Source organism: Tursiops truncatus, chromosome 4, assembly GCF_011762595.2.
Source record: "Tursiops truncatus isolate mTurTru1 chromosome 4, mTurTru1.mat.Y, whole genome shotgun sequence".
In the NCBI taxonomy this organism is placed as follows: Eukaryota; Metazoa; Chordata; class Mammalia; order Artiodactyla; family Delphinidae; genus Tursiops; species Tursiops truncatus.
This window is the reverse complement of record NC_047037.1, coordinates 70,554,071-70,578,000: the sequence shown is the minus strand read 5'-3', so window position 1 is coordinate 70,578,000 and position 23,930 is coordinate 70,554,071. Positions and strand designations below refer to the sequence as shown.

At 49.3% G+C, this 23,930-nt stretch overlaps 1 protein-coding gene and 1 long non-coding RNA gene across 25 annotated transcripts in view; one reads left to right on the top strand and one right to left on the bottom strand.

The window, feature by feature from the left end:
• Nucleotides 1–23,930, top strand: part of XXYLT1 (xyloside xylosyltransferase 1) — a 192,005-nt gene that overhangs the window by 151,827 nt on the left and 16,248 nt on the right. The gene's annotated exons all lie outside the window — the stretch shown is intronic.
• The window catches only part of LOC109547870 (uncharacterized), a 155,058-nt gene continuing 151,617 nt past the window's right edge, over nucleotides 20,490–23,930 (bottom strand). For all 24 annotated transcript variants that reach the window (XR_012331453.1, XR_012331467.1, XR_012331465.1 and 21 more), the window contains 2 exons: nucleotides 22,485–22,633; nucleotides 20,490–22,351 (listed from right to left, as the gene is read on the bottom strand). This is a non-coding gene — a long non-coding RNA (uncharacterized lncRNA). The remainder of the gene's footprint in view (nucleotides 22,352–22,484; nucleotides 22,634–23,930) is intronic.

Sequence of the window (23,930 nt, the reverse complement as noted above, 5' to 3'; positions counted from 1 at the left end):
GCTTTTGGTCTTAGCCTTCATTTCTCTGGGTGAGCAGGATGGTGATGGTGGTAATGGTAGCAGCAAGAGCCTATCAGTGAAAACATGGGCCTCTTCTGTAGAAAAAAGAGCTTAGTTGGCATGTAGCTGGGCTGTCGTGACTGCTGGCACGACACCTTCCAGATTCACACCTTGCAGGCAATGGAGGAAATCTGCTGGAAACAGCAGTGTGGCAGAGCGGCAGGTCTGCCCTTCCAGCAGCCTTGTAAGTTGGCAGCGTGGATGGAGGAGAGCAAGGACTCCACACATTGTGACCTTTTCATACTTCATCATTCTTCAATGCAGGAACATGTGTGTGTGTGAGAGAGAGAGAGAGAGACACACACACACACACAGAATGGCATAGGGAGAGACGCACTGGTTTTGTGTTCATTGTTTCCCTGTGCGAGCTCCACATAAATAACTCATTTAAATAACTTGGCATCTTTCCATACTTTTAACTATGCTTATAAAAATTATACAGTTAGACACACACATAAACATATACATATGTCTGCAAGATTTTTAAAGTAATTTTTTATAAAATTAATCACATTCACTGCATACTGCTTTTCTTATTCATCAATAATTCATAGAAAAATCCCTCCAAGCCAGCTGGTATACCTCCTATTTCATTCTTTTTATTCCCTGGAAGGGATGGTCTTTATTTTATTCAACCATTCTTATATTGATGGGTATTCACTTTGTCTGCAGTTTTGTTTTTTGTTTTTTTACAAATAACTACCTCCATAGACATACATAAACTGCTTCCATAAACATCCTTGTATATGTGTGTGTATCCTTACGAACTACTGCTTTTATTTCCCAGGGGTAGATTCCCAAGAATAGGAGCGCTGAGCTGAAGGGTATAGTATTTTTATTTTATTTTATTTCTTTTTATAAATTTATTTTATTTAGTTTTGGCTGTGTTGGGTCTTTGTTGCTGTGCACGGGCTTTCTCTAGTTGTGGCGAGCAGGGGCTACTCTTCGTTGTGGTGCACGGGCTTCTCATTGCAGTGGCTTCTCTTGTTACGGAGCAGAGGCTCTAGGCATGCAGGCTTCAGTAGTTGTGGCTCGCGGGCTCAGTAGTTGTGGCTCACGGGCTCTAGAGCACAGGCTCAGTAGTTGTAGCGCACGGGCTCAGTTACTCCGCAGCATGTGGGATCTTCCTGGACCAGGGCTCGAACCTGTGTCCCCTGCATTGGCAGGCGGATTCTCAATCACTGCGCCACTAGGGAACCCAGTATTTTTATTTTTGATAGACGTTTCCAGATTGTGTTCCCAAAAAACTACAACAGTTCTCATTTCCATTAGCAGTTGGTGAGAGTACCTGTTTCCCCATCCCCACAGCATGGTTACTTCCTTGTTAGTGTTAGCCTTCTGATGGGTAAACAGTAATATCTCCTTGTTACTTTGATTTTCATTTCTCTGACTCCTGTCGAGTCTGAGCATCCTTCATACGATTATTTGCCATTTGCCTTGTTCTGCCATGAATTGCCTCCTAGGATCCCAGGGGAAGGGACCAACAAGACTCTGGGTCAACTGGCAAGAAACGGTGTAAACAGCCTTCACCTGGTCCTGGGTGACAGTCGGCTCTCAGTGCCCTTCCCCCTCCCCTCCCCCTCCCTCCTCCATCTCTGTCTCCCTCCCCTCCCCCTCCCTTCTCTTCCCCACCTCTCTGCCCTGGCACAGGTTTTAGAGTCCACAGAAATGAGAAATTAAATCACATTCTCCCAAGGGCCCAGGGTAGGGTCAGGGAAAGCAGAAAACAGAGCTGTAAGCAGGTGAGAGCTGGCAGGCTGGCGTGTGGGTTCGTTGCTCCTTGTCCCTTGAGAGGCCCTGGGCTATAGCTCCTTAACTTTTTGCTGATGTGAAATCTGCATCCGTGAAATAGGGAACAGACACTTGGCACTTGGTAATGCATCTGTAAGTAGTTCACGTGTTGACTGATGCTTACCAAGCTTCAAGTCTGGCTACTCATCGTGTGGTCTGCACCAGCAATACAGAATCTTGGACTGCACCCAGACCCACTGAATCAGACCCTGCATTTTCAAAAGACCCCCACCCCCCCCCCCCGCAAGTGATTCGGAGGCACATTAAAGGTCGAGAAGCACTGGCTTAAAGCACATTGATTAAAGCTGTGAGAAAAAAAAAATAGTACCACTTGCCCAGAAATGTTGCTGCCATTGCACACCTTTGAGATGCACCAGTAGATCCAGTATTGTATGGACTAGACGGCTCACAGTAGCACAGGTTCTTGCCTCTTGACCGTGAGGTCTCTTACTAATGTCACCTAACAGAATGCAGCACCCCTCTCTCTTGGTGACAGGGATACCTCAGTTTAAGAAAACTCAGCACACCCAAATCCAATTGGTTCTCCCTGTCGTTGAGCCTCATGGGAACCCCGGGCTCCCACTAATCACCAGGCTGCTCCAGCACCCCAGCTGCCTGCCTGGCAGACCCTGGATGCTTCAGCTGCCCTGACTCTCAGTCCCGTGCACACTTCTGTGTTCGCAGCTGCTCACCACTGGCTCTGTCACCCAGCTTCAGCCTTTCTCCTTTGAGCCTGGCTACTGGCTCCACTTCTCCAGTTTTCACACTGAGTTCAGACCTCGTCAGCCTGTAGGTAACGGAGCCCCGGTCCTGGCACTGACACACTTGGCCTGCGCTTTCCGCCATCTACCTCCACACAGACATGCCCCCCATTCCCCCCGCCCTCCGTCTCAGCTCCAAGGTAAAAATACCTAGGGCCTTCCTCCAGAGCTGCCCTGGGGACTGACTAGTTTAAATAGCGGTGCTCCCAGGAGCATTTCTACTATGGTTCCGTGGCATTCGAACTTGCTTGGTTTATCCAGGTGGTTTATCCACCAGGGGTCAGCGCTGGAAACAGAATCCACTCCAGGTATTATAAGCAAAAGGGGTTTAGTACTGGGAATTCGGTGCTTATAGCATCGGTGAAGGGGCTGGTTCCTGGCTGGGCCTTTTGAATGACTCCTAGATTGTACAGCTGCCAGCCCCACAGCTGTTTCTGGACTCTCCAGGAAGCTGAAGGATCTCAACCCTAAGGTGAGGTCCAGGGATTAGAGTTTGGACAAGAAGCTGCCTCCACTGCCCTGCTTCTTGGATACCTGGAAGTGGCAGCAGGACATCTGGTTTCGGGGTGACCAGCAGTGACAGCCAGGGGCTGCATTCCCTCCCTCCACATCTCATGGACTTGTGCTCGGCAGACCCTGACTTACACGCAGAGTTCCGGCTGCCTGGGAGTCTGCGAAACGTAGTTTCCCCAGGTCTGATCTCCTAGAGGAGAGTGAGAAGGAGGTCTGGGGAGAACCAACTGCATGTCTACCTCAGACAGGTAGGATTTTGACCGGTGGGGATGGGTGGGGGCATTCTGCACTCACAGTCCAGAATTCAGCCTCCACCCAGCCCCAGGGAATGACGGCACAGAGGCCAGACCCCGGGTTCTTCCCAGACCGGGCTGCAGTGCCTTCTGCAGGTGGTGGCCCCCTCTGTGGGTAGGTTCTTCTCTCCCCGGGGACGTGTTTCCACTGCGCTGACAGGGAGAGTTCCTTCACGTCTCTCTGCCGTTCTAGGCACATAAAGCATTGCTACCTTCCTGAGTGCTCCAAAAGCTTTATATTGTTATTTTTACCTAGTTTTGCCTGATTCCAGAGTGACAAGCTCGATAGAGGTGCAGGAAATATGACTGAACTAAGTCATGCCAGCTTCAGTATGAGCCGGTGTTTGTTGTGGGTCATTAGGATTTCATGTCCGATTCTGGTCCTCATTATTAAACATGTAAAGGGATGTTCTCCCAGCCCTGTAATTAGCAAGCACTTTTTCCTGCTCATGCCATGGTTGTGTAACATGACTGCCTGTGGGCCTTGCGGGGGCGGGGGAGGGGGGATGTGTTTTAGGTGTCAGAGAAATGACAATGATTTGGGCCTCAAAGGGGCCTGTGGGAGAGTTCTGAGTTTGGAGGTGTGAAAGCTGAAAGCAACTTCTGGCTGCAGAACTGGCAGGGAGTTTAGTGCCTGGAGGCAAGGGGTGATTTGAAAAAGGGGCAAAATGGAATTCAGGAGCTATCGTGTGCCCTGGGCAGCAGCCTCTTGACCTCCTCTCAGATCCTGACACAGCACCTTATGCAGAGGAGGTGCTCAAAACGGTTTATTACATGCAAGAAAATAAAAAGAGATTCAATGTGGGTGGGAGTTAGGAGGCTCATGATTCTTGGCTTCTCCCAGCTCTGCAGGCAGTAATCATCCCTCAGGCCCCCTGTTTTGGGGGGACAAGTCAGGGCAGCTGTATTCAGGGCTCCAGGTTGAGGAGAGAGAAGGTGGCCCCCTGTAGCTTTCCTGGAGAGGGTTTGGAATGGGGCACGGTTTTTGCAGGAGGATGGGTTACCAGCCTTATGGAGCAGAATCCAGAGGGAGTTCTACAGCAGATCCTCACCCTGCTTCCATAACTGAGTGCTGGGATGCACTGTGAATTTTAGCCCCTGGGGGGCCTGGCATCCAAGGCCTTTGTGACTGGCCCCGTGCGCTCCAGTCAGATTGGACGCTCATGCTTCCTTAACTGCTGTGCCAGGCGCTCACCTTCTTATCTTTGCTTGAGCCCCCCCTGCCTCCTGGGGGGCTTCTCTTCACTTGTCTCCCCCTTGCGAAACCCTCTCTTTCACGGCCAGCTCGATCACGCCTTCTCCATAGCATCCTGTGACCATCAGCCACAGGAGCCCACTCTCGCCCTATCTGAACACCCAGAGCACTTTTCTCTCCTCCTCTCCTGGCCCTCGCCCCTTTCTGCCCATTCATTAGGCCTGTGGATGCCCTACAGGCCTCCCTCCCAGCCCAGCTGCGTCTTCCCAGCTTCTGGCTCAGAGTCAGTGTCAACAATTGTTTGTGGAGTGAATGATTAAAAAGTGAAGGGAGGGCTTCCCTGGTGGCGCAGTGGTTGAGAGTCTGCCTGCCTATGCAGGGGACACGGGTTCATGCCCCGGTCCAGGAAGATCCCACATGCCGTGAAGCGGCTGGGCCCGTGAGCCGTGGCTGCTGAGCCTGCGCTCTGCAACAGAAGAGGCCACAACAGTGAAAGGCCCACGTACCGCAAAAAAAAAAAAGTGAAGGGAGGGGCTTCCCTGGCGGCGCAGTGGTTGAGAGTTCGCCTGCCGATGCAGGGGACACAGGTTCGTGCCCCGGTCCGGGAGGATCCCACATGCCACAGAGCGGCTAGGCCCATGAGCCACGGCCGCTGAGCCTGCGCATCCGGAGCCTGTGCTCCGCAACGGGAGAGGCCACAACAGTGAGAGGCCCGCGTACCGCAAAAAAAAACAAAAAAAAAAGTGAAGGGAATGTGTAACTGATTCACTTTGTTACAAAGCAGAAACTAACACACCATTGTAAAGCAGTTATACTCCAATAAAGATGTTAAAAAAAAAGTGAAGGGAAAATTAATACAGCATTGTAAATCACCTATACTTCAATAAAAAATTATATCTAGCTCCAACAACAGCAAAAAGTGGAGCAAAACATCCATGAAACTGAGGGGGAAATCCCAAACCAGCTGCAGAGAAAGGATTCGGACAAGAAAGGGCAGCATAGTAGTGTGGTTAAGCTCATGGGTGCTAGGTCCACACTGCCTGGGTTTGGTCCTGACTCCACCACTTATTCTGTGACCTTAGGCAAGCCACTTAACCTCTCTGTGCCTCAGTTTCCTCATCTGTTAAGTAAGGATAAGGATAAAACCTACCTCACTGTTGTGAGAATTCAACTATTATAAAGTATATAAAGTTCTTAGAACAGTGCCTGGCACATAAGAAGTGTAAATGTATGTTAGTACACCCCTCTTCCCCAAATACACTTTCAACACTTTCTTACTTGCTTGTCAGAAGACAGTGCCAGATGTTGGGGGTCTTCTGAGCTCCCGCTGGATCTCCACCTCTGTTTAAATCTCATACTTGCAGTCCAGTCAGATGGAGATTGTTCCCTGAGAGGGCTCCATCCTTCTCATGGAAGGGAAGAAGGGCAGAAAGTTCCACTGCCCGAGGACTGGCTCTATGGCCAGGCTCTGTGCGACGGCTACTTGTACAAAATGCTGTTTAATCTTTACAGCAGCCTCTAGACGTGTAATAATATTCCCATCTTACAGGGAGCTGAAGCTCAAAGAGCTCAGCTAGTGAGTGGCATGGCTTGCAGCTGAAAAGCAGATCAGACTCCAAAACCTGTGTTCTCTTGGCTGCCTTGTGTGGTTCCCCCACCTCCTGGGGCCTGGCGATGAGTATGTGCGTGGTCCCAGCGGGGGCAGGGTGGGTGTATCGGCCCTGCCCCGTGTTGCCTCACAGGGGAGCAGTACAGGTGCCGGGAGTGGGAAGAGTGGATGGTGTGTGCAGATCTTCCCGGGCCTGGAAAACCCACTGGCATCCATTAAACCGGTGTTTATCAGTTGCCCTGTGTTGAGCTGTAACAGTTCACAGAATCTGACCTGGATTCCTGTATCCTTTTGCCAAAATGTCACTGAGGTGTCAGCAAGCCTTGTTTCGGTTTCTTAGTCTATGGCTTCTCTTGTTTGTTAGAAAAGGTCCTGTTGGTTTTAAGAATAATTACAACCATTTCTTCTCACTTCAGCTGATGTGGTATACCAATTTGCTGATTGATACTAGCACCAACATCATTTGCACAACATTTATGCAGCGACAGTAATGCCAAGTAAACCAGAAGAAATGAGTTCCTACGGCGTTTACAGCCCATCTTAATGTACACTTCGCATATATAGCATGCCTGCTCTATTTGAAGCAAGCTTTCACCATTGGGGTGAGCAAATGATGTCTTATATTTACGTATTTTTTCCCTGCAAGAGGCATGGGATAAGGACACCTTACCTCTATTTTAAATCTTTAAGTTGAGTTTGTATTTTTGAAAATTCTATTCTGTCTTGACAGGTAAGTTCACCCCAAGGTTCTCTGAGGCAGCTTATATTCAAAGCCCATCTGTCAGCCTTACCAGCTTGAAGAATTCTGTGGGACAATATATGATTCAAGAGTCACTACCAGTGGTGGACAGTGGGTGGGCCAGCGATGGCACAGTGGTATTCAAACTTGGTCACAATTAGCATGTCCCTTACCTACTGCTTACAGATGTTCACAATGATGGGGCACCCCTTTCATAAGAAACACCGACACCATCCCACATCCCACACCTGCCCTGGGGATGTGTCCTGGCCAGAGGGGAGTGCACACAGCCCAGCCCCAGTCAGCCCAGCCCCCTCCTCTCCTTTCCAGCTCTCCCTCCCTCTCCCTCCCCTCCTCCCTCTCTTACTCTCTCCCTTCGACCCTCCCTTCCATCCTCTGCCTCCCTGCCCCATATGTCTCTCTTTCTCACTCACTGTTATGGGTTGAATTGTGTCCCCCCACAAATTCATATGTTGGAGTCCTAACCCCCAGTGCCTCAGAATGTGACCTTATTTAGAAATAGGGTCATTACAGATATAATTAGTTAAGGTGATATCATGAGGGTGTGTCCTAATACAATATGATTGATGTCCTTACTAAAAGGGGAAATCGGGACACAGGCATACTTACACAGGGAGAGTGCCATGTGGACGTGAAGGCAGAGATCGGGCTTTGCTTCTATAAGCGAAGGACACCAAAGATCGCTAACAAACCACCAGAAGCCAGGGGAGAGGCAGGCAGCAGATGGGGTTCTCACAGCCCGCAGGAGGAACAACCCTGCTGACACCTTGATCTCAGACTTCTAGTCTGTAAAACTGTGGGACAAGAAATGTCTGTTGTTTAGCTACCCAGTTTGTGGTACTTTGTTACAGCAGCCCTAGCAAACTCTCTCTCTCTCTCTCTCTCTCTCTCTCTCTCTCTCTCTCTCTATCTCTCTCTCTCTCTCTCTCTCTCTCTCTCTCTCTCTCTCTCTCTCTCTCTCTCTCTCTCTCTCTCTCTCTCTCTTTCGCTCTCTCTCTCTCTCTCTCTCTCTCTCTCTCTCTCTCTCTCTCTCTCTCTCTCTCTCTCTCTCTTTCCCTCCTCTCTCTCTCTCTCTCTCTCTCTCTCTCTCTCTCCCCTCTCCTCTCTCTCTCTCCCTCCCTCCCTCCCTCCCTCCCTCTACTCTCTCTCTCTCTCTCTCTCCAGGAACTTCTTAGTTGTAATGAAGGTGACTGTGGAGGTGTTGGCCTCTCATGTGGAAGCACCATGCATGTGCCTTCCTTTTTAAAACTGCTCGTGCTCAGGAGTGGAGGTCTGTAAAAACAAAAGAGAAAGCATCTGGTGTGATGCAGAGAGCATGTGTTTTTAGGGTAGATGGACTGCAGTGATCTAAAATCCCAACTGTGCCATTTTCTAGTTTATTTCACTTCCCTGAGACTTTGCTACCTTGTTGATATATTGGAAATAATACTACTGCCTTTGGGGTTGTTTTGAGAACTAAAGAAAACGCAGGTAAAACTCTGAGCGTGATGCTTGATTTACAAGATGATAGCTGCCTTACTTCTTATTGATAAACACTTTGTGGGAAATGACTGTAACAGTAGCATGTGGTAGAGGGCAATCCTGGGGTTTGCTTTGCTGAAACACCCTGAATTCTAGCTTCGGGTCTCTGTGCGTGTGTATGAGAGAGAGATTGTTGTGTGTGTTATTCTCTCTTTATGGTTTATAGAGTTTTCCAGCTTTTTTATTTTGAACATGTATTTTACAAACAAGAAATTGATTTTTTTTAAAGGAGAAAGATTTTACTAAGTCTCAAATGAGTAAGAGTTAAAGTCAGCGATTCGATAACAGTTGAAGGTTTTTGAGAAAGGTTCCACTTATACCTAGTTCTTAGGCTTTTTTTATGTCTTGCTCAGATGGCATGTTTTTGTAAATGTAGTGACTTGCACTTCTAATTAATGTTTATGCCTGGTTGGTTGAATATGCAGTTATATTTAGTAAAGAAAAACAAGAGCGGAGGGAGGGACGGTAGGCTGTGGTTGACGCGGCCCAGAACTGAAGTCCGAGCCGGCGACCCAGGGCGCCCCCTGCAGGCCGGTGAGGTGAGAGGCTCGGCTCCCCCGTGCGGACGGGGTGAGGACAGAGGGCTGCTGAAGCCGGGTCAGTGGGGGAGGGATGTTGTCACCATACTTCAAATGGGACAGAGCTCGATTTTGTGAGAGCTGAATGGCGTTAGAGCTGTGTCACCGCGACAGGACTGTTTTTGTTTGTTGTGTCGTGTCAAGCAGCCGGCGTGGAAGAAGGGTCCTGCTGCCCAGGAGGCCGTGGCTGGAGGGCGACGTGTCCCTTTAAGGTGTGAGGTGGCCTTCTCCCCCGAGCCTGCCTCCTGAGGCCGGGAGGGTTAAAGCCCTGACCGAGCTTGATCATCAGATCCACTCCAAGTGGGAAACACTGGGAAGGGGTTAACGGTGGGGAGAGTACAGATTGCTGTTGTCAGTTTTGCACCCTGGCACCTTGTGGCCCCCTTGCTTCTTTTTGAAAGGGGTTTGGAGGCAGCTTTTAGTCTTGTTGAAGGGAAGCTGTCATCGGAAGGTGGAAGGTCGTTCTAGGCAAAACAGAACTAATGTTCTCTCTCCACAAGGCAGAGGCAGCGTGCCTCTGTGTGTTTGGGATTTATTTTTATTTTCTAATCCTGTTAGCAACAGAAGACTCCGAGGAGCCCCTGATTTTATTACCATCGGAAGCAGGAAGTTTGTCATGTGTGGGCACCCTGGCCAGGTATCCAGGGCTCCAAGTGTGTTCTCCCCTCCCCGCCCCCATCCTTCTAGGGGGTGGTCTGAGAATTCAGCTGAGGCCCAGGGTGGGTAAGTGCTGACGGTCGGGTTCTGTCGCCTGTCTGGGGAGTGGGCTGTCCAGCGTGTCGGTATAGGAGGGGGAGTGGATTATATCCTGAGTCAGAGGAGACAGTGGTGAAAGCAAGCTGGAAAGAGGATGCGGCACCCTGAGAGCTTCTTTGCTGGGAGGCCCCCCTCCCCTCGGTGTGGGTGCAGGGTCACGCCTCGCCAGCAGGGGTCTCGCCTGTGCCACTCCCGGGGCTGCATGCAGGTGGGAGAACCTTCTCGAGGCTCCTCCCTCACAACAGCTTAGAAGCACTGAGCTCTGGAACGTTCCAGCTGAGGGGACTTAGACACCATTTTGAGGCTCCCAGAGAGGAAGTGGCTGATCCCTTGAGAGAAGGTGGGTTTGGGTCCCAGCTGGGGCAGAACTTTCTTGGGGGTGGGGTGAGGGTGAGAATAAAGCCAGAGCATCTCTCCATCGTGAACATTAGTGGCTGAGGGAATGACGGTGTGTATTTGGCTTCCACAAAGAGCTTTTATCACTTTCCTTAGTGTAATAATATGAAGTAACTTTATTGATTGTGTGATCATCACTTTATTCATGACAGGTTGGGCACTGTGACATAAAGAGCCCACATTTAATTTAAAGCATCTTTTCCATAGGAATCAACACCTGGGGCATTCAGATCAATAGTTAAGTGCTACACAGCAGTGAAATGCTGCCCGAAATTAATCAGGAATTCTCACACTTACTAAAATGTAATATCTCCAGGGAACCTAGCTTTAAGCTTACTAAGAAGTAATGATATTAGGGTAAGAGAAGGTAGGAAAACAGGAGGTGTGACTTTAAAGGCTGGTGGCAGTTGGCGATGTCACCAAGAAAGGAAAAGTTAAGCCCAGCAGGAATACCTTGGTTTCCTTGAAGCCCCACAATGCAGACAATGGCAGAATGCCTGCAGGGGCTCTGCTGCCTGTAGATAGCACTCAGGTTCCTCAGACCCCACTGGGGGGCTGAAACAGGTCTGCAGGCCATTGCTCTGGGGCCTGTGTGTAGACAGGATGTATATACACGTGGCTGGAGCTTCCGGGATGGGTTGTTATTTCCCAAGGAGTCTGAGCTGCCCACACCACAAAGCCGCACAGTGAGCAAATCCTCCAGAAGTGACCCTCGCTGCCCAGATGAGCAGGGCCTTCAGAGCAGTTTAAGCGCCTAATTTCCTTTGACTGCTTCTTTTTATTAAAAAAAAAAAATGTAAATAAACCACTCTTAAGCCATTAACCTTTGAAAGCTGTATGTTGTTGAAGGATGATTTCTTGTCATTATGTCATCATTTTCTCCCCCATCTAACACGTTTCTAACATACACACATGCCTTTTTTGGAGCAGAAATTTAAATAGAAGTCTTAATAGAAGCCAAATAATTCTGCATGTAGCCTCCCACCTGTGGACTTACTGTGGCATTTTGCCAGTGGGCCTAGATGAAATGAAATAGTGTGGATTATAGATATTTAGATATGTGTGTGCTTCTCAAACTTTGCTAAATATCCTGAAACACTTGTGCTGGGGGAATTCTTGGGGGCTCTCCAAATCACAGGCTAAACATACTGCATCTTCCTCCAGAGTCAGTTTTTCTCAAAGATTTGGTAGGGGGAAAATTGGTATATTAAAATATTTATGGGTATATTATAGAGTAGAATATTAAAGTTTTATAAAGCTTTTAGAGAAGACACAATTTTACACACTAGGCAACAGCTGTGTCCCAGGTCTCCCATACGCTGGCCTCTGTCCTTTCCCTGGAGAGAAGTGTTAGAAGCCTTGGTCGGTATTTTTTGTGGTGTTATCATTTTATTTTTCTTATAATATTATTTTCTCATTATGAGCTAGAGGTATGAGACAAAAGTGAGGGTTTGGTTATACCTGCGAAGCCAAGGAAAGTAACACAAACATGTCAGGGGTTCCTCAGAGTCAGTGCGGCCACATCATAATCACAACCTCAAGATACAGGTTCCTAGGTTTCTCCCAGAGGGATTCGGATTCAGTTGGTCTACGGTGGGTCTCTAAATCTGCATTTTGGACCTACACCCTAAGTGATTCTGGTCTGTAACTAGCTTTGGGAACCAAAGAACCAAACAGTTTTTTCTGACTATAGGCACTGGGAAAGGGGCTGCAAACTAGTATCCCACCAACCAGGCAGAAGAGTGTTTTGGTTTTCTTTTTTTCCTGTGGCATTTTTTTCTTAATATGCATTAGTTGCCACCATTTAAAATCAGGGTATTTTATACTTTTATTTAAAACTCAGAAGGCAGGACAGCCCTGTGTCTGCCTTCTCTCCAGGTCCCATGGCCAGGACTGAGGCGTGGCGGCTGTGTTGATGGCCCATACTCTCCAGCCCTCCCCAGCACCTCTGCCACACACACTGCCCCAGTCTCACTGGCTCACGTCACCGTCTGGCCCTATGGGCGCTGGAGGTCTTGACCCTGCTTGGTGAACACGTGGTCCTGCATAGTGTTCCTTAATCATAGCGAACAGCTGAGTTACGGGCATCCCGGTCCAGCAAACAGCGGGAGTCTGTTGCTGCCCCCCCTCCCCTCTCCTGGCCTCAGCGAAACAGCTCACCCTTGTTCCCACCTGGGAAGTGAGTCCTTTTAGAGAGAAAGACTTCAACTGAGGAGTTACTGGGACTCAGAATCCTCACCTCTGCTTGGTACTTCTCCTTGTCTTTCAGTTCCTTCCCTGAGTTTCTGTTTCTGGAGCCCCATGTTTCTCTCACAGACGTGCTCTCCCACAAAACACACACACGCGCGCACACACGTGGATCCCTCCTGGCCATCATCATGGAAATGTGGTCCCAGAGTGCCCCTGCTGACCAGTCAGTTTCATGGCCATGAATGCCCCTTTTCCCTTCACCATTCGTCCTCCCATTCTAAACTCTAGGTCATTCTGTGTTTCATGTATAAGAAGGAACCCGAACACCATGAGGAGATAGTTTTTATGGGAAGTCGTGTTCAGAATTCCAAACAACAGACTGGAAGCTATGTGCCTTTAGAGCGTGGTATTTCTGTACGCTTGTTGGATGGCCGTGTCTGAACACACGGCTTGGCAGGAACAGGGGGTACCGTCGGCCTCTGCTGGCCCTGCTCAGCAGTCAGAGGCATGACCCCTGCTCCTGTTTTCTTCTGAGATACTACAGGGGCTCTCTTTTATTCCATGAGGTCAAAGGATGCCATTCAGATTGGCTACTTGACAGGACTGCATTGTTTCTCTTAGTTTTTATTCTAGTGGCCCAAGCCCTGAATCAGTTCTCTTGCCTAGCAACTTGCCCCTTGGTGGATTCCAGAGGTGTCACAGAGCATCGCCTCTTCCCTCATTTATCTGAGTAGGTAAGAGCACAGAGATGGTGAATGTCAGTAACCCTTGAAAGGCTTTGAAAGGCAAAGAACATTTTCCTTTTAAAATCTAACCCCTCTCTTGCCTTACCTAGATTGATTCTCTCTGGGCCCTGACAGCGTGTATGCCTTACTATTCCAGAAATGATGAATATAGGCTGCTGGGTGGAATTGCCTTTCTTGCAACCAAACCACCGGATGGATGGCTGGCATTGAGAAACGAGGCCCACCCTCATGGCCCCAAATCCCAGTCTCTTGTCCTGAGGAAATCGCCATTTCCGTGTAAGATTCTAAGCCTCACCTTCCATCCGCTGCCTGGAGCACTGATGGTCACTAGCTTTAGCCCCCGTTGTCCCCATCAGGTACTGGCTTTTCATTCCTTAGAGATGTCAAAAGTAGCCAAATCAGAAAACATTCAGTCTAACTTCACTGTTCGAAAAATGCAGGATCAGAACCAGACCTGCAGGCATGTTTTCTGACACATCCCAATTTCATATATTTCATCTTAGTTAAGGGCCAGGTGCTCTCATTTTCATTCAGAACATATGCTAATCAGAAATACATGTATGACCACCATATTTTGCCCAAATCTCACTGAAATGTATAGTGTACAAAGGGAGTATCCCTGGGGCTAATTAACGTTTGCAAACATTTACTTAAAGCAGATGAAAGTTGTATACATTTCTAGAAAAATTAATAAGAGGGAAGGGAGAGGTTTTGCAAAAGGGGGTGTGTTTACCAGTTTCACCATGGCGATGCCCTGGGAGTGATGGTGCTAACCTGCCAGGGAGACACTGTGGGTTTTTCCCAATGTGATTTGAGCAGCTTGAATGAGGGCAGCACTGGGGGTACAGTGTTTATTCTGTGCTGTAAATTAATTAAGTAGATTACGTTCAGTCTGGTGGTGCACTTCCAGGCTCTGAAAGGGTATAGCACGGCCCTGGCAAGTGGCCCAGCAGGCTCTGAAGCTAACGAGGTATTTATTGGTTGCAGCCTCACTATCTTATGCTGTGAGGTGCTCTGTGGCTACCCCACTGAGGCTGGCTGTGGCTTCCGTTGCTCCCAAAGCCCTTCACAGACACTGGCCACGGCCTTGGCTGGGTGGTCACAGTGTGGAGTCTAGCCGTTGCGGAAAAGGCATGTTTTATCCTTACTATGTGGGGGTGAGAGTGTGCCTGTCTAGAAAAATTCACTTTAATAAATATAGACTGAGTCCCTACTTCCTGCCAGGCACTGGGCTAGGCAGCAGGGATTCAGATATAAAGAGACACAGGCCCTGTCCTCCAAGAACTCCCAGCTTGATCGGTCAGAGAGGCACACAGGATGATTATAGGCACCGTAACCACGGACGTGTCCAAGGCCCGGAGGAAGGAACTACACAGAGGCTGTGGCCTCTGAGCTGGGCTTTAATGAAGAGGAGGGATAAGGACACTGCGGCCGAGACGAACAGCAGCACAGAGGCCTTGGTAGGTGGCACGTGCAGGGACTCCAGCTGCTCCGGGCTGGATGAGCACAAGGGGCAGGGCTGGGGGGCAGCAGAGGATGTGGTCAGACACAGGCAGGGGCTGGGTCGTGGGAGTCTCGTGTGTTGTGCTAAGGAGTTTCAGTTAATTCCAGAGGCAGTGAGGAGCATGACGTCACCCCAGGGTCAACACAGAAGACTCTGTAGACATCTGCCTTCTGCGAGAGGGGTTGAACCCTGACGCCGCCCTAGCTAAATCATGCCATCTTGTTATTTTGGCAGTCAGAATGCTGAGTTGTAACTCACTTCCATGTATGGGTATAGGCCACACTTTCTGAGCAAGATCCCAAGCTAGTTGCAGACCAGAGATTCAGAGATGAATAGGAAACTAGCCCTGTCCACCTGCCCTGTCCACCTAGCCCTGTCTGTCAGAGGTCCACAGGCCACGGGGGGAGAGGGGGACGGACATGGCTGGACCACGTGTTGTGAGCAGTCATATAGCGGTGATATGAAGCAGTGGCAAAGATTCATTTCAAAGGCAGCCTCTCAGAAGATTTTATATAGGAGTTCGAAATTCCAGATTCCACCAAACTTTTCTTCTGGAGAATTATTTATGGTACTTTATTTAATCTGGCTTCCTTTTTTTTTTTTTTTTTAAGTATAGATAAGTGAGACTTTTTTTCTTCCCTCTCCTTTTTGTGCCCGGCAATAAACAGATCCCAAATGTCACCAAAGCTACACCTGAAAAACAGAAATTTTTCTCAAGAACCTCTATACTGGACAGGATTTCAAATACAGTTAGTGCATTTATTTCTCTATTCAATAGTTCTGTCTTTGCTCACTTTCACAGGAAAAGGGGCTTATGAACCAGTTTATTATTTTTTTAAAAAGTGGACTTTCCTTCTAGTGACTTGACTGCATGCAGACTGACAGTGCAGGCCCCATATGGCCCTGCTGGGTTGATGGGAGCTTCGATGGTGTATGTTTGTAGGTGTGTCTCTGCGGTCAGGAGGCCCAGGTGGTGAGCGAGGCAGAGCACCGTCTGTCCAACTGTTGCCCCGTATGCGGGTCCCCGCACCTGCACCAGGGCCTGCTTTGTACGTGTGAAGCAGGACAGGTTTATTTCTTTGTCTCCCAGAGGTTTATTGTTTTGACATCCCGGGAAGGGAGAAGGAGAGGAGAAAACAGTCCTCTTGCAGCAGAAAGCGTTGTTGTTGGAGAGCCTGACCTCTGTCCCACATGTCCTCCGCTCCCTCAGAACGTTCCACGTTAATTACAGTCTGCCGCTGCCACAGCTTTGGAAAACAGATTGTGATTGCAGAACTTGAAGCGGTGAGAAAAGGAAAGCCACAGCTCTGCGGGCCCCCAAGGGCCCTGAGGCGGCTTGGAGACTGGCAGCCTGAGGGCAGAGAGGCCCCGGGTGGGGTCCAGTGAGCAGCTGGCCTTAGGGACGCAGGCAAAGAGCAAGGCTGTCAGGCCGTCGGATTCTATCGCCAGGCACCAGGGCTCCAGCTCTCAGATCCCGAAGGGAAGGAATGACAGCCCTGGCACCTGGGCTCAGCAGCGGGGCAGCGCAGTGACAGGGTGGTTCCCGGGACCTTGACAGTCTGGGCCCACTGGCTGCTTCTCCTCAGCTCGTGTGTGTGTGTGTGTGTGTGTGTGTGTGTGTGTGTGTGTGTGTGTGTGTGTGTGTGTGTGTGTGTTAAAATATATATAACATAAAATTTGCCATTTTAACTGTTTTTAAGTGTTCCGTCATTGGCATTAATTCCATTCACAGTGTTGTGCAACCATCACCACTATTTCCGAAATATTTTCATAACCCCCAGACAGAAGCTCTGTACCTGTTAAGCAATAGCTCCGTATCCCCCTGCCCTCCGCCTCTAGTACCCTCTAGTCTCCTTTCTGTGCCTGTGAATTGACCTGTTCTAGGTGGTTCATACGTGTGGACTCACAGTATTTGTCTCCTCCGCCACTCTGTCGCCTCCAGGCCCCTGGAGCACTCACCCCTCCACCCCCAACACCGGGCCTCTGTCAGTCCTTCCTCATTCACTGTACTCTCCATGGGCCTTTCTTTCTTTGTTTTTAAATTAATTATAGTTGATTTACAAGATTATATTATTTAGTTTCAGGTGTACAACATAGTGATTTAGTATTTTTGCTGATTATACTCCATTATAGGTTATTAGAAGATAGTGGCTATAATTCTCTGTATATATATGTACATATGAATGTATAATTATTAATCACCTGTCTTTGAGAAAGTCTTGAATGAATAGAGAATTTACTCCACTGCAATATTTGATTGTATAGATGCACACTGTTTCATCAACAGAAGAAGTGGAAAGGCTGTGTGTGAGTTTTTGGTACTATGTGCCACCTCTGTTATTCTAAAGCGAAGTATTCATGTACTTAAGCCATATTCTATTTAATTGTGTTTGATTTTAAAATATATATATGAATTAAAAAACAAAACAAGGATATACAGTATATCTTTGTTGCTTATCTCTTTTTCCATGGGACTTTCTTGATTTCCCTCCACTAATCTGATCTTTCTCTGTCTGGAACATTTGGTTTGAAGAGGTCTTTCAGCCCAGCTGACTGCTCTGTGTAAAGGTCTTTAATGCACCCACACTCCCTTGCTGAACAAGGAGCCCCTGGAGGGAGCAGCAGGACTGCACAGAGTAGATGCTCAGGGCTGTGCCTGTCTAGATGGAATGACCCCAGGGCGCTCCTGTCCACTGAGGGGTGGTGAGGATGGAATTGTCAGAGGGGCGCTGGGGCCTGGCTGCCTGTATTTGAACCCAGGCTTCACCACTTATTAGGTGAGTGGCTTCAGCTAAATTTCTTAACCTCTGTAAGCCTCAGGTTCCTCACCTATAAAGTGAGGATAATAATAGCGCCTACCTTACAAGCTTGTGAAGAGTAAATGCGTCAAGTGTGTGAAACACTTAGAACGTGCTTACGTGTGCTGACACGTGCTGCTTTATAAGTGTTTGCCATTATCATTGCCATTGTTGTAACCTACGTCACAAGGTCGTGAGGATGAAATAATTCATGTAAGTTGTTTTTAAAGTGGCTGGCATGTAATAAGCATTTAGTAAATGTCAGCTACCAGTATATGTGTGTGTGTGTGCGCGCGCGTGCATGTGAGCATATGTATGTATGTATTTTTACAACAAAACCAGCTCAGCTCTCAAACTAGTCCCAGGGGCTGCCTCTAACTTGAAGTTTCCACTGTTCTGATAAAAGGGATGGGAGCACCCCGGGGGCAGAGAAAAACAAACCTGCTGGCATTTCCTGTTCTTTTGAAGACAAGAACAGAGAAAGAGGAAGCCTCAGAAGCTGGATGCCAAGGGAAGGTCTTCTTAGGAGTGTGGCGAGGTAAAAATCAGTACAGCCTGCACTTGGAGGTGTCATCTGAGTTCACAGCAGTCTTACTAGCATTTTCACCTTTCTTAAAAATTTGGAAACAAATCATATGAATTTGCATTCCTTTTTAACCTCAGGGAAAAGATCCTCACATTCTGTCGGCATCTGGAAGACTGAGTGGGCTTTACTGTTTATGTGGCTGCCTACAGTTTCCATCAAGATTCTCATTTTTTTAAACCCACAGAAGAAAAGTTATCCTTTATGGAAACCAAGCTTTACAAAACTTGTCTCTGTGCTCTGATTTTAATAGCCAGTTAAAAGAAACCTTAACCCTGCTTCTTAAATAGCTGCGTGAAATGTTATCAGGGCATGGAGAAGGGCTGGGGCTGGAGGAGGAATGGCCTCCTGGCAAATTTGTACCTCTTTCTGAAGAAAGCAGAACTCAGAACTAGCTGGGAAGTTGAACCTCAGCTTCCCGAAGGCAGAGGAAATACATGTGTGTATGTGTGTGCATGTGCACGTGTGTGTATGTATATTAGGGATGCACTCTGGGAACAGAGCATGGCTTCTGGGGCTCACATGTCATCTCTGCTACTCAGAGCCCTTGACCTCTGTGTTTGCACCACCATCACTTTCAGTGCTCCCTCTCTGGCCACATGTGTCCCTCTGCACTGGATGTGGGCTGGTACCATGCCAGAGGGATCCCCCAGTCTCAGCAGGTACCCTCTACAAGTATGATGAAACAGCATTATTCTTTTTGAATTAAAGTATAGTTGATTTACAATATCATGTTAGTTTCAGGTATACAGCAAAGTGATTCATTTATATTTATGTATTTTTCAGATTATTTTCCATTATAGGTTATTATAAGATATTGAATATAGCTCCCTGTGCTATACAGTAAATTCCTGTTGCCTATCCATTTTATGCGTAGTTGTTTGTATCTGTTAATCCCATACTCCTAATTTATCCCTGTTCCCCGCCCTTTCCCTTTTGGTAAACATGTTTGTTTTCTATGTCTGTGAGTCTCTTTCTGTTTTGTATATAGACTCATTGGTATTATTTTTTAGTTTCCACATATATGTGATATCTACAATATTTGTCTTTTTCTGTCTGACTGACTTCACTTAATATGATATTATCTAGGTCCATCCATGTTGCTGCAAATGGCAATATTTCATTCTTTTTATGGCTGAGTGGCGTTCCATTGTGCATATGTACCACATCTTCTTAAGCCAGTCATCTGTTGATGGGCATTTGGGTTGTTTCCATGTCTTGGCTATTGTAAATAATGCTGTTATGAACATTGGGGTGCATATATCTCTTCAAATTAGACTTTTTATCTTTTCCACATATATACCCAGGAGTGGGATTGCAGGATTATATGGTAGCTTTATTTTTAGTTTTTTAAGGAACCTCCATACTATTCTCCATAGTGGTTGTACGAAATTACATTCCCACCAACAGTGCAGGAGGGTTCCCTTTTCTCCACACCCTCTCCAGCATTTATTCTTTGTAGACTTTTTGATGATGGCCATTCTGACCGGTGTGAGGTGCTGCTTCATTGTGGTTTTGATTTGCATTTCTCTAATAATTAGCAATGTTGAGTATCTTTTCAAGTGCCTGTTGGCTATTTGCATGTCTTCTTTGGAGAAATGTCTATTTAGGTCTTCTGCCCATTTTTGATTGGGTTGTTTGTTCTTTTGATATTGAGTTGTATGAGCTGAAACAGCGTCATTTTCTGATTAAGATCAAAGGGGTTTACTTTTTATCTTAATCAGAAAACATTAAGTATATGTGGGGGGGGCAAGGGAGGCTACGATGCAGACTGGCTGTCAGTAAATGCTTACTGAAGATGAATTGGCCATCAGTCTAATTTCTCCTCTTGCCTTTGCCTTAAACCTTAGAAGCAACACTGCTATATATCACATATTGAGCTTGGTTCCCTGAGCCCCTAGCCTTTTTCTGGAAACAAGCAAGATCTCTGAAGCAGCTTGAGTACCTATAGGCCAAGAAAAAGGAGGGGTTCTGATGAATGGTCCTTTCCCTGGCCAGACTGGTTAATGCAGATTCTAAAAGCACCTACCTTTCTTCTATTGAGCTGCTGACCTGCAGTGAGAATCAGACCAAGTCGCCAGTGGTCGCTGCCCCGACCAAGAGGCAGCAGGGCTTGGGGCCTTACCCAGGGCTCTCCAGGCTGGCTGCCATCTGTAGGTCCTTGCTCTGTATGACCCCTCCCACGTGTTAGCAGGCGTTCTTGCTCATGCACATGTATCCAAGTAACAAAATCGCTTGAGGAATCACCCTTCAGCATGACCTGAACAGCCCACTTCTCCAGTACCACACGCACAGGCACTCAGAGCTGGGTGTGGAGACCCTTTGTCTAAGAGACAGGCCTCCGGGCCCTCCCAGCCCCCTCCCTGATCATATGGGACACAGGTTATGTGCCAGACACAGGACTAGCAGCAGAAGGAAAGGAGGGAGAACTCTCATCATCTGTCACCTGCTGTGCAGCACGGTCTTCAGATGTTATTTCATTTAATTCTCTGGCAATACCTCTCGCGAGGTCTCTCGTTCCTACTATTACAGGGAGAAAACTGAAGCAAAAGGAACAGAACTTGCATTTGTGGGCACCCGTGGCTTCAGGGGCTCTCGGCTCTGCATTACCTCACGTAATGCAGGAACATTGCAGACATCCCAAGTCTCTTTCGTCTACTTTCTCACTCCCCAAAGTGTTGCCTGTGGACCACAGCAGCATCACCTGGGAGCTTGTCAGAAATGCAGGATCCCACTCCTCTCACCTGCTGAACCCCAGCTACATTTAACTGGATCTCCAGACAGACATTTTGTGTGCACAGTAAGGTTTGCACAGCCCTGCCATTCACCACACAGCTCTTAGGGAAGAGAAGTCTGAGCCGGGAAGAGGAAGAGCGGACTTAGCTGAGAAAACCTTCCTAGGGGTAGACTTGAGCCGAGTCACACGGGAGTCACGGAGGAGAGGCAGCACTGTCTGCTCAGAACGGCATCAGCAATACCTGCCCAGCCCATGCGAGAGGGGCCCCTGACCATGCAGCCTCGAGGTTCCTGCCCATGTGGACGAGCAGACGGCGTGAAGAGGGAAGAATCGGCACCTTCACGGGCCTTGTGGCCCCATGCATCTGCATCCGGAGACTGGGGCTGCTGGGAGAAGCGGGCAACTCGGAGCCGGCTCCTTGACATCTGCACCTGGATGGCCTCTGAGGAGGAGGGCAGAGGCTAGAAGGGCTTCGTTTGGTAGAAGTTTCCTGAGATCCCACGAGGAGTCTGGCTCTGAGCGAGGAGGGGGAGCATCCTGGGTCAGCAGCCCTGCGCACGTGCGTCTGGGCGGAATGAACGGCAGGAGACCTGGTTGGGCCCCTGTGGGCTCTGTGCGTGTGGGCAGGTGTCTAGGTCTTGGGCGAGGAGCCAGGCGGCTCTGGGGAGGGGAAGGAGGAGGTCTGACAGGGAAAGGGAGTGTTGAAGATGCAGGCCCACCCGTGGTATGGTGCAGCTGTGGGCAGGGTGCTGGCGCTGGGCTCCGTGGGGCCTGGCCCGGCTCTGCTGTGTGGGTTCATTCCTTGTCTTCTTTGCCTCCTTCCCAAGGTGTGTCCGCAGCCCAGGTTTCTTGCTTTTTCTCAGGCTGGGAACTAGTTGGGAACTTGGGGCCTCCCCAGCAAAACGGCCCTGCAGGTTCCACACAGGGCGGAGAGCAGAGCAGCTCAGCACCTCCCTGACCCTTGGCAGTACCAGAATTTTCAGGATGAGGGCCCCCTGGGGTGCAAATAAGCACCTGATTCTTTGGGCTGTGGTTCTAGTCAGGACGCTTCTTCCTCAGTCAGCAACTGGGCAGCCTGAACGGCCATGGGGAGAAAGGCAGGGAGAGGGTGGCCAGGAGCCCTGGGGCAGGAAGAGCTGCTCCCTGAACAGCCAGAGAATTCCAGAAGAACGGCTCCAGGAGTGGTGTCCAGCAGCCTGCTGTCGTTGCAGAGGATTCTAAGCATTCTGCAGGTAGTGGCTTGGACGAGCGTCTAATTTTAAGGCCAGTTTTGATCTGTCTTTTTTTAATTCCCCTCTTCATGTGCACTCAAATCCAGTTGGCGGTTCTGGTCCAGGCTAGGCTCCGGCCCTCCACCGCAGAGAGAGCTGAGAAGTCCCGGGCCCTGAGTGCTGTGGGGCTGCAGTTCCTCTCCACAGCGCTCTTCCAGCTCCAGGAGCCCCAGGCATTCCTGTGGGCACCTGAGTAGAGAGCTGGGTGGGGACAGAGGGCCAGGGTAGTTCCCATCCTTCTCTGCCTTTAGAGGGAGACCCCAGGCTCGGCAAGATTCTGGTGGTCCATCTAGAAGGCATAGAGAAGAGACTTGAGCAGATCAGATCCAAGGAGGCAGCTAAGGGGCACGCTTCCAGATTAAAGGGGAGAACATCTCCCTAGGAAATCGGCCCCATGTGGCAGGGAAGCAAGGGACACTCACCAGCCCTGGACGAGGTGAGGGTGACTGGTCCAGAAGAAGCAGGGGAAAGGCAGGTTTGCTCTACGTCGTCTGCAAAGAAGTCGGCATTTAATGGGCCACGCCGGCCAGCGTCTCACAGCTGTCCCTGTCTGCGTCCTCCCGGCCTGGTCCTGTGTTTGGAGAAATGCACAAAGGCGGGAGGAGTGAGCATGTGCCGGCACTCAGGCGGTTGTTGGGGGTGGCACAGAGACACACAGGTCTGCGCTGGGCGCGTCTCCTTGCTGTACAGGCAGGAGAACGAGGCCCAGACAGGGCAATGACCTGGCCCGTGTCCCTGCGCCAGTCGGTGATCATGGTTACGTAGCTGTTGCCATTTATGCCACGCCCAGAGTGCTCAGGACAGAAACCCGGGCTCGGAGCTCCTACCCTCCGTCAGTCCCTCTATCCACCTGTCAGTCCTCAGGTCCTGTCCCGTGCCTGCTGACCATCTCCTGAATGCTCCGCTTCCCTCCTGCCCTGACACCACTGCCATGCTCCCCTGGGTCACTGCGGCAGCCCCCAGCTGTCTGGCTGCTTCCAGCCCTGCCTTCTCCAGGCCATCCCTCGCCCAGCCGGTGACCTTCGTCATACACAGGCTGCCTTGCTTTAACCCTTTGTTATCCTTGGCATCAAGGTCAGCCTCCCTGACCTTCCTCACAGGACCCTTCCTAGTCTGGCCCCTGCCCGCCGCCCATCTCAGTCCAGCCAGGCTGGACTGTGCTCAGTTCCCCAGGCCAGGTGCACTGTGGCCCACCTCTGCTCTTCACCTGCCTGAGTCTTCACATCGGGGCTCACATACCAGTTTCTCCAGGAAGGCTTCCTTGAACCCCTCAAGACTGGGTGAGGAGCCTCTCTTTGGGGGTCTTAAAACTCCCCATTGCTGCGCCATCCTGTCTCTTATCACCCAGAATTGTGATTGCCTGTTGGCTGGTCTGCATCCTTCCCAGACACTGAGCTCCACGAGGGTAGGAATCATAGTTGTCTTTCCTGTTTACTGTTGTATCCCAGGGCCTAGAATGGTGTCTAGCACATAGTAGGTTTTCAGTAAGTATTTCTTCAATTAATAAATGTGCCAGGCTCTCCCCTGGCACTTCAACTTAAGCCTCAAAGAGATCTCATCCTCTCAGGTTTACAGATGACCACACTCAAGAGGGTTAAGTAACTGGCTGCAGGCCCTACCTCTGGGAAGGGGCAGCCCTGAGACGGCAGCCCAGGCCTGACTCCACAGCCCCTGCTCTGAATCCCTGTGCTTGTTGAATGGAACTGCAGGTCTGCGGTCTCTGCTGGACCCCCTGGCATGTTTAGAGACCGGGAGGGGCCTCAGTCCCAGCAACCCACGCACAGGGAGCTGCCAAGATTCCAGGCCATCTTTGAGGAGTTGTTTATTTTCTGAGCCAGACAGTTCTGATAACCCCCTGGTAACGTTGC